Source organism: Coregonus clupeaformis, unplaced genomic scaffold (assembly GCF_020615455.1).
Source record: "Coregonus clupeaformis isolate EN_2021a unplaced genomic scaffold, ASM2061545v1 scaf1713, whole genome shotgun sequence".
Classification (NCBI taxonomy): Eukaryota; Metazoa; Chordata; class Actinopteri; order Salmoniformes; family Salmonidae; genus Coregonus; species Coregonus clupeaformis.
The window spans coordinates 22,626-37,500 of NW_025535167.1; the positions used below are offsets into that span (position 1 = coordinate 22,626).

General features: G+C 38.9%; 3 non-coding genes and 4 pseudogenes across 3 annotated transcripts; all 7 read left to right on the forward strand.

The window, feature by feature from the left end:
• Positions 1-973: 973 nt before the first annotated feature.
• LOC121563818 lies at positions 974-1,092 on the forward strand (annotated as a pseudogene).
• A 1,451-nt stretch (positions 1,093-2,543) lies between these two features.
• Positions 2,544-2,662, forward strand: LOC121563808 (annotated as a pseudogene).
• Positions 2,663-3,066: 404 nt separating this feature from the next.
• Positions 3,067-3,185, forward strand: LOC121563806. The gene has a single exon (XR_005999945.2). It is a non-coding gene; the product is annotated as a 5S ribosomal RNA (ribosomal RNA).
• A 2,357-nt stretch (positions 3,186-5,542) lies between these two features.
• Positions 5,543-5,661, forward strand: LOC121563814 (annotated as a pseudogene).
• A 1,518-nt stretch (positions 5,662-7,179) lies between these two features.
• Positions 7,180-7,298, forward strand: LOC121563811. Its single transcript, XR_005999950.2, has one exon. It is a non-coding gene; the product is annotated as a 5S ribosomal RNA (ribosomal RNA).
• A 617-nt stretch (positions 7,299-7,915) lies between these two features.
• LOC121563813 lies at positions 7,916-8,034 on the forward strand. Its single transcript, XR_005999952.1, has one exon. It is a non-coding gene; the product is annotated as a 5S ribosomal RNA (ribosomal RNA).
• A 266-nt stretch (positions 8,035-8,300) lies between these two features.
• On the forward strand, positions 8,301-8,420 carry LOC121563824 (annotated as a pseudogene).
• Positions 8,421-14,875: the final 6,455 nt, after the last annotated feature.

Consider the following 14,875-nt stretch of genomic DNA (forward strand, 5'->3'; position numbering starts at 1 on the left):
ACACAAAAAATGAAAACAAAGCAATTATGAAACTGGTGAAGTCCCAGAAGTGGAGAGGATTGTACATTTCCAATGACCCTGTCAAAGGAAGAAAGGTCATGACAACACGGAAATTTGCTGAAGGGGGAAGTCGTCTGTGACTACCACGGTCTCCCACTCTCAGGGAAGCAGGGGAAAGAACTTTTGGCAGCAACAGATGAAGACGAGATGGGGTACCTATATTTCTACAGGGATGTATCAGGGAAAACGTGCTGCATAGATGCCAAGACTGTGCCCTGCCCTTGCCACCCAGAGAAGGACACAATTGGACGGAGGATCAACCACTCCAGAAAGAGAAGCAACATTAAAGCTCAGCTTCAGCAACTTGAAGAGGATGGCAAAGTGTGGAACGTCATCCTTTTCATTGCCCAACGAGACATTCCGGTGCAGGAAGAACTGTTTGACTATGGGGTGTCAAGAAAATATTTTGGTGGAGAAGGATAAGATTTTGGAATGGCTTGACAGCTAGGCCAGTCAGCACGGAATAACCAATAGCTGATGGGACTCAAAATATCCTTAAACCCATTTTTAAAATGTACATCTGTAATTTTGTAATATATTTATATGTTCAACTTAAATTTCAGTTTTGGGTATCTGCACTTTAAAATAAACAACACATTTTAAAAGAACCTGCATATTGTTTATATTTCCACCCTTGTCTATGGCAGATGCCATCTGGGATGTAATATTTCATCATCATCAGACTGCCTTATTTATCACCCTAATAATATCATGTATATTTTATTGGACTAAATGCAGTTTGTATGTGCTGTCCTAACATGATCAAATTAAATAATAGACAGTGCATTTCCCTGAAAATATAGGCAGTACATTCAGCCTTTGTTTTTAGTCGGTTCATTAAGTTGCATGGAAATACGAATCACTGATACATTTTGTTCATGTCTTTATATAGTGTACCAAAAGTTGTTCCTCCGCTTACGGCCATACCAGCCTGAATATGCCTGATCTCGTCCGATCTCGGAAGCTAAGCATGATCGGGCCAGGTTAGTACTTGGATGGGAGACCACCTGGGAATACCAGCTGCTGTAAACTTTTTGTTCCCCTAGAGAGTACTCTTGTGTCATGGAGCAACTGCCTTTTATTTATCACACTAATAATATCATGTAATTTTATTGGACTAAATGCAGTTTGTACAGTGGGGAAAAAAAGTATTAAGTCAGCCACCAATTTTGCAAGTTCTCCCACTTAAAAAGATGATAGAGGCCTGTAATTTTCATCATAGGTACACGTCAACTATGACAGACAAATTGAGAAAAAATCCAGAAAATCGCATTGTAGGATTTTTTATGAATTTATTTGCAAATTATGGTGGAAAATAAGTATTTGGTCACCTACAAACAAGCAAGATATCTGGCTCTCACAGACCTGTAACTTCTTCTTTAAGAGGGTCCTCTGTCCTCCACTCGTTACCTGTATTAATGGCACCTGTTTGAACTTGTTATCAGTATAAAAGACACCTGTCCACAACCTCAAACAGTCACACTCCAAACTCCACTATGGCCAAGACCAAAGAGCTGTCAAAGGACACCAGAAACAAAATTGTAGACCTGCACCAGGCTGGGAAGACTGAATCTGCAATAGGTAAGCAGCTTGGTTTGAAGAAATCAACTGTGGGAGCAATTATTAGGAAATGGAAGACATACAAGACCACTGATAATCTCCCTCGATCTGGGGCTCCATGCAAGATCTCACCCCCGTGGGGTCAAAATGATCACAAGAACGGTGAGCAAAAATCCCAGAACCACACGGGGGTGACCTAGTGAATGACCTGCAGAGAGCTGGGACCAAAGTAACAAAGCCTACCATCAGTAACACACTACGCCGCAAGGGACACAAATCCTGCAGTGCCAGACGTGTCCCCCTGCTTAAGCCAGCATGTCCAGGCCCGTCTGAAGTTTGCTAGAGTGCATTTGGATGATCCAGAAGAGGATTGGGAGAATGTCATATGGTCAGATAAAACCAAAATATAACTTTTTGGTAAAAACTCAACTCGTCGTGTTTGGAGGACAAAGAATGCTGAGTTGCATCCAATGAACACCATACCTACTGTGAAGCATGGGGGTGGAAACATCATGCTTTGGGGCTCAAAATATACTCAAAATATATGTGTCATGGAGCAACTGCCTTTTATTTATCACCCTAATAATATGTATTTTTATTGGACTAAATGCAGTTTGTATGTGCTGCTCTGCCCTGCCCTGATCAAATGAAATAGACAGTGCGTTTCTCTCAAAATAGATGTGTCATGGAGCAACTGCCTTTTATTTATCACCCTAAATATAAAATGTATTTTTATTGGACTAAATGCAGTTTGTATGTGCTGTCCTAACCTGATCAAATTAAATAATAGACAGTGCGTTTCCCTCAAAATATAGGCAGCACATTCAGCCTTTTTTTAGTTGGTTCATTAAGTTGCATGGAAATACGAATCACTGATACATTTTGTTCATGTCTTTATATAGTGTACCAAGAGTTGTTTCTGCGCTTACGGCCATACCAGCCTGAATATGCCCTGATCTTGTCCGATCTCGAAGCTAAGCAGGATCGGGTCTGGTTAGTACTTGGATGGGAGACCGCCTGGGAATACCAGGTGCTGTAAGCTTTTGTTCCACTAGAGAGTACTCTTGTGTCATGGAGCAACTGCCTTTTATATATCACCCTAATAATATCATGTAATTGTATTGGACTAAATGCAGTTTGTATGTGCTGCCCTGCCCTGCCCTGATCAATTTAAATAATAGACAGTGCGTTTCCCTCAAAATATATGTGTCATGGAGCAACTGCCTTTTATTTATCACCCTAATAATATCATGTATTTTTATTGGACTAAATGCAGTTTGTATGTGCTGCCCTGGTCAAATTAAATAATAGTCAAAGCGTTTCCCTCAAAATATAGGCAGTACATTCAGCCTTTGTTTTTAGTCGGTTCATTAAGGTGCACGGAAATTCGAATCGCTGGTAAATTTGGTTCATGTCTTTATATAGTGTACCAAGAGTTGTTTACTTGCTTACGGCCATACCATCCTGAATATGCCTGATCTCGTCTGATCTCGGAAGCTAAGCAGGATTGGGCTTGGTTAGTACTTGGATGGGAGACAGCCTGGGAATACCAGGTGCTGTAAGCTTTTTGTTCCACTGGAGAGTACTCTTGTGTCATGGAGCAACTGCCTTTTACAGTGGGGGAAAAAGTATTTAGTCAGCCACCAATTGTGCAAGTTCTCCCACTTAAAAAAGATGACAGAGGCCTGTAATTTTCATCATAGGTACACGTCAACTATGACATACAAAATGAGAAAAAAATCCAGAAAATCACATTGTAGGATTTTTATGAATTTATTTGCAAATTATGGTGGAAAATAAGTATTTGGTCAATAACAAAAGTTTCTCAATACTTTGTTATATACCCTTTGTTGGCAATGACACAGGTCAAACGTTTTCTGTAAGTCTTCACAAGGTTTTCACACACTGTTGCTGGTATTTTGGCCCATTCCTCCATGCAGATCTCCTCTAGAGCAGTGATGTTTTGGGGCTGTCGCTGGGCAACACAGACTTTCAACTCCCTCCAAAGATTTTCTATGGGGTTGAGATCTGGAGACTGGCTAGGCCACTCCAGGACCTTGAAATGCTTCTTACAAAGCCACTCCTTCGTTCCCCGGGCGGTGTGTTTGGGATCATTGTCATGCTGAAAGACCCAGCCACGTTTCATCTTCAATGCCCTTGCTGATGGAAGGAGGTTTTCACTCAAAATCTCACAATACATGGCCCCATTCATTCTTTCCTTTACTACGGATCAGTCGTCCTGGTTACTTTGCAGAAAAACAGCCCCAAAGCATGATGTTTCCACCCACATGCTTCACAGTAGGTATGGTGTTCTATGGATGCAACTCAGCATTCTTTGTCCTCCAAACACTACGAGTTGAGTTTTTACCAAAAAAGTTCTATTTTGGTTTCATCTGACCATATGACATTCTCCCAATCCTCTTCTTGATCATCCAAATGCACTCTAGTAAACTTCAGACGGGCCTGGACATGTACTGGCTTAAGCAGGGGGACACGTCTGGCACTGCAGGATTTGAGTCCCTGGCGGCGTAGTGTGTTACTGATGGTAGGCTTTGTTACTTTGGTCCCAGCTCTCTGCAGGTTATTCACTAGGTCCCCCCGTGTGGTTCTGGGATTTTTGCTCACCGTTCTTGTGATCATTTTGACCCCACGGGGTGAGATCTTGTGTGGAGCCCCAGATCGGGGAGATTATCAGTGGTCTTGTATGTCTTCCTTTTCCTAATAATTCCTCCCACAGTTGATTTCTTCAAACCAAGCTGCTTACCTATTGCAGATTCAGTCTTCCCAGCCTGGTGCAGGTCTACAATTTTGTTTCTGGTGTCCTTTGACAGCTCTTTGGTCTTGGCCATAGTGGAGTTTGGAGTGTGACTGTTTGAGGTTGTGGACAGGTGTCTTTTATACTGATAACAAGTTCAAACAGGTGCCATTAATACAGGTAACAAGTGGAGGACAGAGGAGCCTCTTAAAGAAGAAGTTACAGGTCTGTGAGAGCCAGAAATCTTGCTTGTTTGTAGGTGACCAAATACTTATTTTCCACCACAATTTGCAAATAAATTCATTAAAAATCCTACAATGTGATTTTCTGGATTTTTTTTCTCAATTTGTCTGTCATAATTGACGTGTACCTATGATGAAAATTACAGGCCTCTGTCATCTTTTTAAGTGGGAGAACTTGCACAATTGGTGGCCGACTAAATACTTTTTTCCCCCACTGTATATATCACCCTAACAATATCATGTATTTTTATTGGACTAAATGCATTTTGTATGTGCAACCCTGCCCTGATCAAATTAAATAATAGACAGTGCGTTTCTCTCAAAATAGATGTGTCATGGAGCAACTGCCTTTTATTTATCAAACCTGATAATATCATGTAATTTTATTGGACTAAATGCAGTTTGTATGTGCTGCCCTGCCCTGCCCTGATCAATTTAAATATTAGACAGTGCATTTCCCTCACAATACATGTGTCATGGAGCAACTGCCTTTTATTTATCACCCTAATAAATATCGTGTTATTATTGGACTAAATGCAGTTTGTATGTGCTGCCCTGCCCTGGTCAAATTAAATAATAGACAAAGCGTTTCCCTGAAAATATAGGCAGTACATTCAGCCTTTGTTTTTAGTCGGTTCATTAAGTTGCACGGAAATTCGAATCACTGGTAAATTTTGTTCATGTCTTTATATCTTTTTTTTTATTTTTTTATTTCACCTTTATTTAACCAGGTAAGCCAGTTGAGAACAGGTTCTCATTTACAACTGCGACCAAGATAAAGCAAAGTAGTGCAATAAAAACAACACAGAGTTACATATGGGGTAAAAAAACAAAGTCAGAAATACAACAGAAAATATATATACAGTGTGTGCAAATGTAGCAGTGCGTTTCCCTCAAAATATAGTGTACCAAGAGTTGTTCACTCGCTTACGGCCATACCAGCCTGAATACGCCCGATCTCGTCAGATCTCGGAAGCTAAGCAGGTTTAGGGCTGGTTAGTACTTGGATGGGGGACCACCTTGGAATACCAGTTGCTGTAAAAGCATGTAAGAAGCTATGACGTGGACTGATAATCTGTGTTATATGCTGAGATGTGAAGATGTGATGTGAAGTATGAAGCTATGATATGTAAAAATAAGCTGTGAAGCTATGTGATGTGAAATATGAAGCTATGATATGTAAAAATAAGCTGTGAAGCTATGAGATGTGAAGATGTGATGTGAAATATGAAGCTATGATATGTAAAAAATAAGCTGTGAAGATGTGATGTGAAATATGAAGCTATGATATGTAAAAATAAGCTGTGAAGATGTGATGTGAAATATGAAGCTATGATATGTAAAAAATAAGCTGTAAAAAGCTATGATGGGTTATTTAAAAAAATAAAAAAAATAAATAAATAAATACACCCGATCTCGTCTGATCTCGGAAGCTAAGCAGGATTGGGCCTGGTTAGTACCTGGATGGGAGACCTCCTGGGAATACCATGTGCTGTAAGCTTTTTTTTCCACTAGAGAGTGCTCTTGTGTCATGGAGCAACTGCCTTTTATTTATCACCCTAATAATATCATGTATTTTAATTGGACTAAATTCAGTTTGTATGTGCTGCCCTGCCCTGCCCTGATCAATTTAAATAATAGACAGTGTGTTTCCCTCAAAATATATGTGTCATGGAGCAACTGCCTTTTATTTATCACCCTAATAATATCATGTTATTTTATTGGACTAAATGCAGTTTGTATGTGCTGCCCTGCCCTGCCCTTATCAATTTAAATAATAGACAGTGCGTTTCCCTCAAAATATATGTGACATGGAGCAACTGCCTTTTATTTATCACCCTAATAATATCATGTATTTTTATTGGACTAAATGCAGTTTGTATGTGCTGCCCTGCCCTACTCTGATCAATTTAAATAATAGACAGTGCGTTTCCCTCAAAATATATGTGTCATGGAGCAACTGCCTTTTATTTATCACCCTAAAAATATCATGTATTTTTATTGGACTAAATGCTGTTTGTATGTGCTGTCCTAACCTGATCAAATTAAATAATATATAGTACATTTCCCTGAAAATATAGGCAGTACATTCAGCCTTTGTTTTTCGTCTGTTCATTAAGTTGCACGGAAATACGAATCACTGATACATTTTGTTCAAGTCTTTATATAGTGTACCAAGAGTTGTTCCTGCGCTTAAGGCCATACCATCCTGAATATGCCTGATCTCGTCCGATCAGGATCGGGCCTGGTTTGTACTTGGATGGGAGACTGCCTGGGAATACCAGGTGCTGTAAGCTTTTGTTCCATTAGAGAGTACTCTTGTGTCATGGAGCAACTGCCTTTTATTAATCACACTAATAATATCATGTATTTTTATTGGACTAAATGCAGTTTGTTTGTGCTGCCTTGGTCAAATTAAATAATAGACAAAGCGTTCCCCCTCAAAATATAGGCAGTACATTCAGCCTTTGTTTTTAGTCGGTTCATTAAGCTGCCCGGAAATTCGAATCACTGGTAAATTTTGTTCATTTCTTTATATAGTGTACCAAGAGTTGTTCACTCGCTTACAGCCGTACCAGCCTGAATACACCTGATCTCGTCTGATCTCGGAAGCTAAGCAGGATTGGGCCTGGTTAGTACTTGGATGGGAGACCGCCTGGGAATACCAGGTGCTGTAAGCTTTTTGTTCCATTAGAGAGTACTCTTGTGTCATGGAGCAACTGCCTTTTATTTATCACCCTAATAATATCCTGTATTTTTATTGGACTAAATAAAGTTTGTATGTGCTGTCCTAACATGATCAAATTAAATAATAGACAGTGCATTTCCCTGAAAATATGGGCAGTACATTCAGCCTTTGTTTTTAGTCGGTTCATTAAGTTGCATGGAAATACGAATCACTGATAAATTTTGTTCATGTCTTTATATAGTGTACCAAAAGTTGTTCTTGCACTTAGAAGCTAAGCAGGATTGGGCATGGTTAGTACTTGGATGGGAGACAGCCTGGGAATACCAGGTGCTGTAAGCTTTTTGTTCCACTAGAGAGTGCTCTTGTGTCATGGAGCAACTGCCTTTTATTTATCACCCTAATAATATCCTGTATTTTTATTGGACTAAATGCAGTTTGTATGTGCTGTCCTAACCTGATCAAATTAAATAATAGACAGTGCGTTTCCCTGAAAATATAGGCAGTACATTCAGCCTTTGTTTTTAGTCGGTTCATTAAGTTGCATGGAAATACGAATCACTGATACATTTTGTTCATGTCTTTATATAGTGTACCAAGAGTTGTTCCTGCGCTTACGGCCATACCAGCCTGAATATGCCTGATCTTGTCTGATCTCGGAAGCTAAGCAGGATCTGGCCTGGTTAGTACTTGGATGGGAGACCGCCTGGGAATACCAGGTGCTGTAAGCTTTTGTTCCACAAGAGAGTACTCTTGTGTCATTGAGCAACTGCTTGTATTTATCACCCTAAAAATATCATGTATTTTTATTGGACTAAATGCAGTTTGTATGTGCTGTCCTAACCTGATCAAATTAAATAATATATAGTGCGTTTCCCTGAAAATATAGGCAGTACATTCAGCCTTTGTTTTTCGTCTGTTCATTAGTTGCACGGAAATACGAATCACTGATACATTTGTTCAAGTCTTTATATAGTGTACCAAGAGTTGTTCCTTTGCCTACGGCCATACCAGCCTGGAATACGCCCGATCTCGTCAGATCTCGGAAGCTAAGCAGGTTTAGGGCTGGTTAGTACTTGGATGGGGGACCACCTTGGAATACCAGTTGCTGTAAAAGCATGTAAGAAGCCGTGACGTGGACTGATAATCTGCGTTATAGGCTGAGATGTGAAGATGTGAAATATGAAGCTATGATATGGAAAAAAAATAAGCTGTGAAGCTATGAGATGTGAAGATGTGATGTGAAATATGAAGCTATGATATGTAAAAATAAGCTGTGAAGCTATGAGATGTGAAATATGAAGCTATGATATGTAAAAATAAGCTGTGAAGATGTGATGTGAAATATGAAGCTATGATATGTAAAAATAAGCTGTGAAGCTATGAGATGTGATGTGAAATATGAAGCTATGATATGTAAAAATAAGCTGTGAAGCTATGAGATGTGAAATATGAAGCTATGATATGTAAAAATAAGCTGTGAAGATGTGATGTGAAATATGAAGCTATGATATGTAAAAAAAAAAAAAAAAAATATAAGCTGTAAAAAAGCTATGATGGGTTAATTCTTTAAAAAAAAAAAATATTCCTGATCTCGTCTGATCTTGGAAGCTAAGCAGGATCGGGCCTGGTTTTTACTTGGATGGGTGACTGCCTGGGAAAACCAGGTGCTGTAAGCTTGTGTTCCACAAGAGAATACCCTTGTGTCATTGAGCAACTGCCTTTTATTTATCAGCCTAATAATATCATGTATTTTTATTGGACTAAATGCAGTTTGTATGTGCTGCCCTGCCCTGATCAAATGAAATAATAGACAGTGCGTTTCTCTCAAAATAGATGTGTCATGGAGCAACTGCCTTTATTTATCACCCTAATAATATTATGTATTTTTATTGGACTAAATGCAGTTTGTATGTGCTGACCTGCCCTGCCCTGATCAATTTAAATAATAGACAGTGCATTTCCCTCAAAATATATGTGTCATGGAGCAACTGCCTTTTATTTATCACCCAAATAATATCATGTAATTGTATTGGACTAAATGCAGATTGTATGTGCTGCCCTGCCCTGCCCTGATCAATTTAAATAATAGACGGTGCGTTTCCCTCAAAATATATGTGTCATGGAGCAACTGCCTTTTATTTATCACCCTAATAATATCATGTATTTTTATTGGACTAAATGCAGTTTGTATGTGCTGCCCTGCCCTGTTCAAATTAAATAATAGACAAAGTGTTTCCCCCAAAATATAGGCAGTACATTCAGCCTTTGTTTTTAGTCGGTTCATTAAGTTGCACGGAAATTCGAAATACTGATACATTTTGTTCATGTCTTTATATAGTGTACCAAGAGTTGTTCACTCGCTTATGGCCATACCAGCCTGAATATGCCCTTCCGGTGAGTTGAGTGAGACAGGTGCAGGTGATTAAGCTGTAAGTGAGTGTTTGGGAGAGAACTATTTGCTTGAGTTTCTTAGTTTATTGAAGGACATTTGTTTGATTTTCAATTCAATTAAGTTTAAGGTTAGTTAGTTTTTTCCCCCCCTTGCAGTTCTGCTGCTTGGGGGTGAGTTTTTGAGACTTTTTTTCTGTTTGGTTAATGACGGACAACATGGCAAAGAATAATGGAACGGATAAAGACAAAGGCAATGCGCAACGGACAAAACTTGGACCTGAAGGTGGCTCAAAATACGGCAAGGAACGAACAGTGGCAGTGGAATTGATGGGAGAAGACAAGATAACGCGATGGAATTACTAAGATCAATTAAAGATGTGTGCGGAAAGGTGGTGGGGTGCAGAATAAAAGGAGAAAGGAAATATGAAGTCACGATGGGGGATGAAAATGGAAAAGAGTGTTTAATGGATGGGTTCATGATTAAGAACACGAAGGTAATGGCGAGAGATATGATGGCAAACGAACTCATAGTCTCGTTTATGAATTTGCCAGTTTATATCGAAGACGGAGCTATACTGGATAAACTGCGGATCTGGGGTGTAGCTGCGGTCTCAGAAATCAGAAGGAGAGTCTGGCCGGGGACGGAAATCGTGGATGGGACAAGATACTGTAAGGTAAAGTTCACGGACACCGTGCAGTCCTTGCCGTATTCCACTAAGTTCGAGACAATGGAGGGTGGTGAATATTTCAGGGTGATTCATGACAAGCAGGTTAGGGTATGTCGCCTGTGTATTCAACCTGGACATATTTTAAAGGACTGCCCTGACTTTAGGTGTTTTAAGTGCGGAAACCAGGGACACTATGCGAGGGAATGTGCTGGAGCGAGGGATAGGGCAGTTTGCGCAGGATGTCGGAAGGGAACCGATGAGTGCAACTGTGGAGAGGTTGTAAGTGAGGAGGAGAGCCAGGACCTCTTAATGGAAGCTGATGTATCACCGGGAGGAGAAGAAGAGGATGGGGAAGAGGATGTGGAGGAAGGTGGAGAGATGGAAGAGCAAAAGGCAGACGAAATAGGGAGCAGCTTGGACTCAGAGATGAGAAGAGGGGAGTTTACAGGAGGAGGGGGATCGTGCTGGGTGGAGGCACTGGGGACGCGCAGATTTTTGGGGAAAGCTCAGGCCCTGCGAGTACCGCAGGGGGTGAAGACATGGAGGGCAGTTTGAGTTTGACGACAATACCAGAGACGGAGAGAGATACGGGGAGCACAACGGATGTGGGAGTAAAGAACTGAGTTGGTTGGACGAAATGGGCTTGGAGGAGATATCTGATACGGACGAAGGGGCAAAGGTAGAAAAACTAAGGGAAAGCTACAGGAAGAGGAAAGCGGCGGGGGAGAAGAAGGATAGAAGAGGAAAGAAACAGGACAAAAAGTAGAGGACAATGAAGGTATTTCTTTTCATTTTATTATTTTTTGAAATGGTTAAGTTTGTGTCCCTAAATGGAAATGGTTTAAGGACGATGGATAAATTTCAAAATATAGTTCAAATGAAGAATGTGGATATCTTATGCCTACAAGAGACGCATTGGGACAATGATTGTGTATTGAAAGTAAAACAAATATGGAGGGATTTTATTTTTGTTAATAATGGTAGAGGGAATTCTAGTGGGGTTGCTATTCTAGTGAGAAAGGATGTGGTGGACAAAGTGGTACATGTACATGATGATAATAATGGGAGGATTTTAGTTTTAGATTTTGAGTATATGGATATGAAGTTTAGAATTATAAATGTTTATGCGCCAAATAATGAAATAGAGCGCAAGGTTTTATTTGTTGAAGTGGGACGATGGAGTGTGGGAAATTGCATCGTGGTGGGGGATTTTAATGTGAAATTGGACAGATTAGATATGACAAGGGGAGCTGCTTTTAGAAATGATGCATCTAGAGGGGGTTTTAAAGAAAATGATGGTTGAGAAAAAACTTATTGACATATGGAGAGATGACAATCCCGATAAAACGAGAATTTTCTAGAAGGCAGGTGGTTTTAGGGGAGTTAAAACAAACCAGAATAGATTTGATTTTAGTTAAAGAAGATTTAAGGGATTGTATGAAAGATGTTAAGTATGTATTTACAACACTCAGTGATCATGCATGTTTAAATTTCTCGGTGGGTTTAGACAAAGAAAGAATAGGAGGTGGTACATGGTGTATGAATGCGAGTTATTTGGGGGATGAGGATTATTGTAAACAACTTAAATCTTTGATAATATGTGAAATGGAGGATAAGCAGAAAGGGGAGGATAAGTGTGTATGGTGGGACAAGGTTAAGGAAAAAATAAAAGGTTTTAGTATAAGATATGCAAGGCAAAAGAGAGGCAGGATGAAAAGAAAAGAAAATGAGTTGAGAGCCAAATTGGTTGAGGAAATGGGGAAGTGTGACAGTGAACCTAATTATAATATAGAAAAGTTTTTAGAGTTGAGAGCAAAATTGAGTAAATATGACATGGATAAGTGTATGGGGGCCATTATAAGAAGCAAAGCAAAGTATTTTTTGGAGGGGGAGAAATGCACTTCTTTTTTTCTTGGATTAGAGAAGAGTACTCAAAGAAGAACATATCTTAGACAGATTGAAAATGTAAAGGGGGAAGTAGTAGATGATTATGTAGAGATCTTAGAGACAGTGCAGAGTTTTTATAAGGACTTATTTAAAAAAGGGGAGGTGGATGAGGGGTGTGTACAGGAGATTTTAGATAGTGTGGAGGTGAAAATTAATGGAGAAGATAAGGTGATGTGTGATGGGAAGATTACAGTAAATGAAGTGATGGATGCGATAAAGGGTTTACAGGTGAATAAGAGCCCTGGTGTAGATGGTATCATTGCAGAGTTTTATAAAATTTATGAAAGTCTTGTAGCACCTATTTTATTGGAGGTTTATCACTATATGGAGGAGAATGATTGTGTATCAGAATCAATGGTGACAGGAATGATAACTATTTTATATAAAAACAAAGGGAGTAAGGTGAAATTGGAAAATTATAGGCCAATTAGTTTATTAAATGTGGATTATAAGATTTTGGCCAAAATTTTAGCGAATAGGATGAAGAGAGTTTTACATGATATTATAGCACCAACACAGAATTATAGTGTTCCTGGGAGGGATATAGCTGACACAATTAATACGATTAGAGACGTGATACACAAAATGAATGGGGATAAGATAGGAGGTATTGTTTTAAGCATAGATTTAAATAAGGCTTTTGATAGAGTAGAACATGATTTTATGTTTAGGGTCTTGGAAAGATTTGGCTTTGGTAATAAAATAATAGGGTGGATTAAATTATTATATAGAAATGCAAAAAGTAGGGTGAAATGCAATGGGGTTTTAACTGATTCTTTTACTCTGGAGAGATCTGTGAGACAGGGATGTCCTTTATCTGCTTTATTGTATGTTTTATCAGCTGAGCCTTTAGCGGCTTTTCTTAAGAAGGATAATTGTATTAATTGTGTACAGACTCCACAGGGGGATTTAGTTTGATTCACCAATATGCAGATGACACAACTATAACAGTTAGAGATGAGGACAGTGTAAAAAGGGTAATAGAAGGTTTTAAAGTATATGGAAGAGCATCAGGAGCTAAAGTTAATATGGAAAAGTATGTTGTAATGTATATTGGGAAGGTAAATGAGGGGAATTTTCCTTTTAAAGAGGCCAAAGAATATTTTAAGGTGTTAGGAGTTTTTTTAGGTGTAAAAGAAAAAGAAGCTAGGGATTTGACATGGAGTGGGGTGATAAATAAAGTCAGAAAGGTTGTAAATATGTGGAAGGGGAGGTTGTTAAAATTAAAGGGGAAGGTTATTGTTATAAATTCTTTACTGATGTCAATTTGTATTCACGTCATGAATGTCTTAGATGTGCCAGAATGGGTTTTAATTGAAATGAATAAGATTTTAGTTGAATTTTTATGGGATGGGAAGGGGGCGAAAATCGCTTTTAAAACATTGATTGCGGGTTATGAGGAGGGGGCTTGAAGTTAGTGGATTTAAGGGGTGAGGAAAATAGCAATAAGAGTGAAAATGGTTCGGAAGTATTTATATGGGGAATTGGATTACGGGTGGAAAAAGTTTTTTGCAGAGTATTTGCAGGAGGTTGGGAGGATAGGGGATAATGGTTTATTAATGAGTGTAAAACAAGAAATGTTGGGAAATATACCTTTGTTTTATAAGGAAGTTTTCGAGGCTTGGGGGCAGGTTTTACCACACATTTCTTATGAATGTAACAGTTTGGAAAATATTTTAAATCAGCCTATCTTTTTGAATCCAAAGATCAAATATAATAATACAATGTTGTATTGTAAATATTTTATGAGAGCTGGGATGCGACAGATTGGTGATATTCTGTATGAGGTCAGGCCGGGGTTTCTACCGGTACAAGCTATTTATGACAATGTTGTTGAGGTTGAGGATGAAATAAGCAAAACTACAGTAGAAAATATGTATAAGAGAATTTTAGGGTGCATTCCGAAGGAGTGGGGTGTTTTAATAAATACAGGGGCGGTTAAGAGAGCCAGGGGTTTGCCGGTTTTATTGTATGAAAGTGGTGGAGTGAAATGTGATTTGTCAGGCTTGAAAGTTAAAACAGTCTATAGTAAATGTATTTAAAAAGAGATAAGAGTGCCTGCTTCGGAGAAAGTGTGGTCGGAGGTTTTTGTAGATTTGGATGTGAAGTCAATATGGAGGAATGTTAATGTAAAGGGGAACTCCATAGAATGTGAAGACAATGATTTTAAAATAAAACATAATAGGAATTTTTACTAATGTGGTCTTACATCAAATCAACAGAAATATTAATAGAGAATGTGACATTTGTCATATAGAGGTGGAAAACTTTATGCACTTTTTCATTGAATGCGGTAGAATAAGAGGTTTTCATGAGTTTTTAAAGGAGCTTTTAGTGAAACATTGGGGGGAGGGAGATTTTTAATGGGGTGGAATGGAGGAGATTTTTTCTTTTGGTATTAATGGGAAAAGTAAAGTTTTGAATTTTAATTTGGTTAATTATGTTTTAAGTCATGCTCGATATGCTGTAAGACTAAGAAGGAACTTGGGGCATTATGAAGGGAAATGTGTGAGTGTGGAGGTACTTTTTAAGAGTATGTTGGAGGGAAATATAGAGATAATGC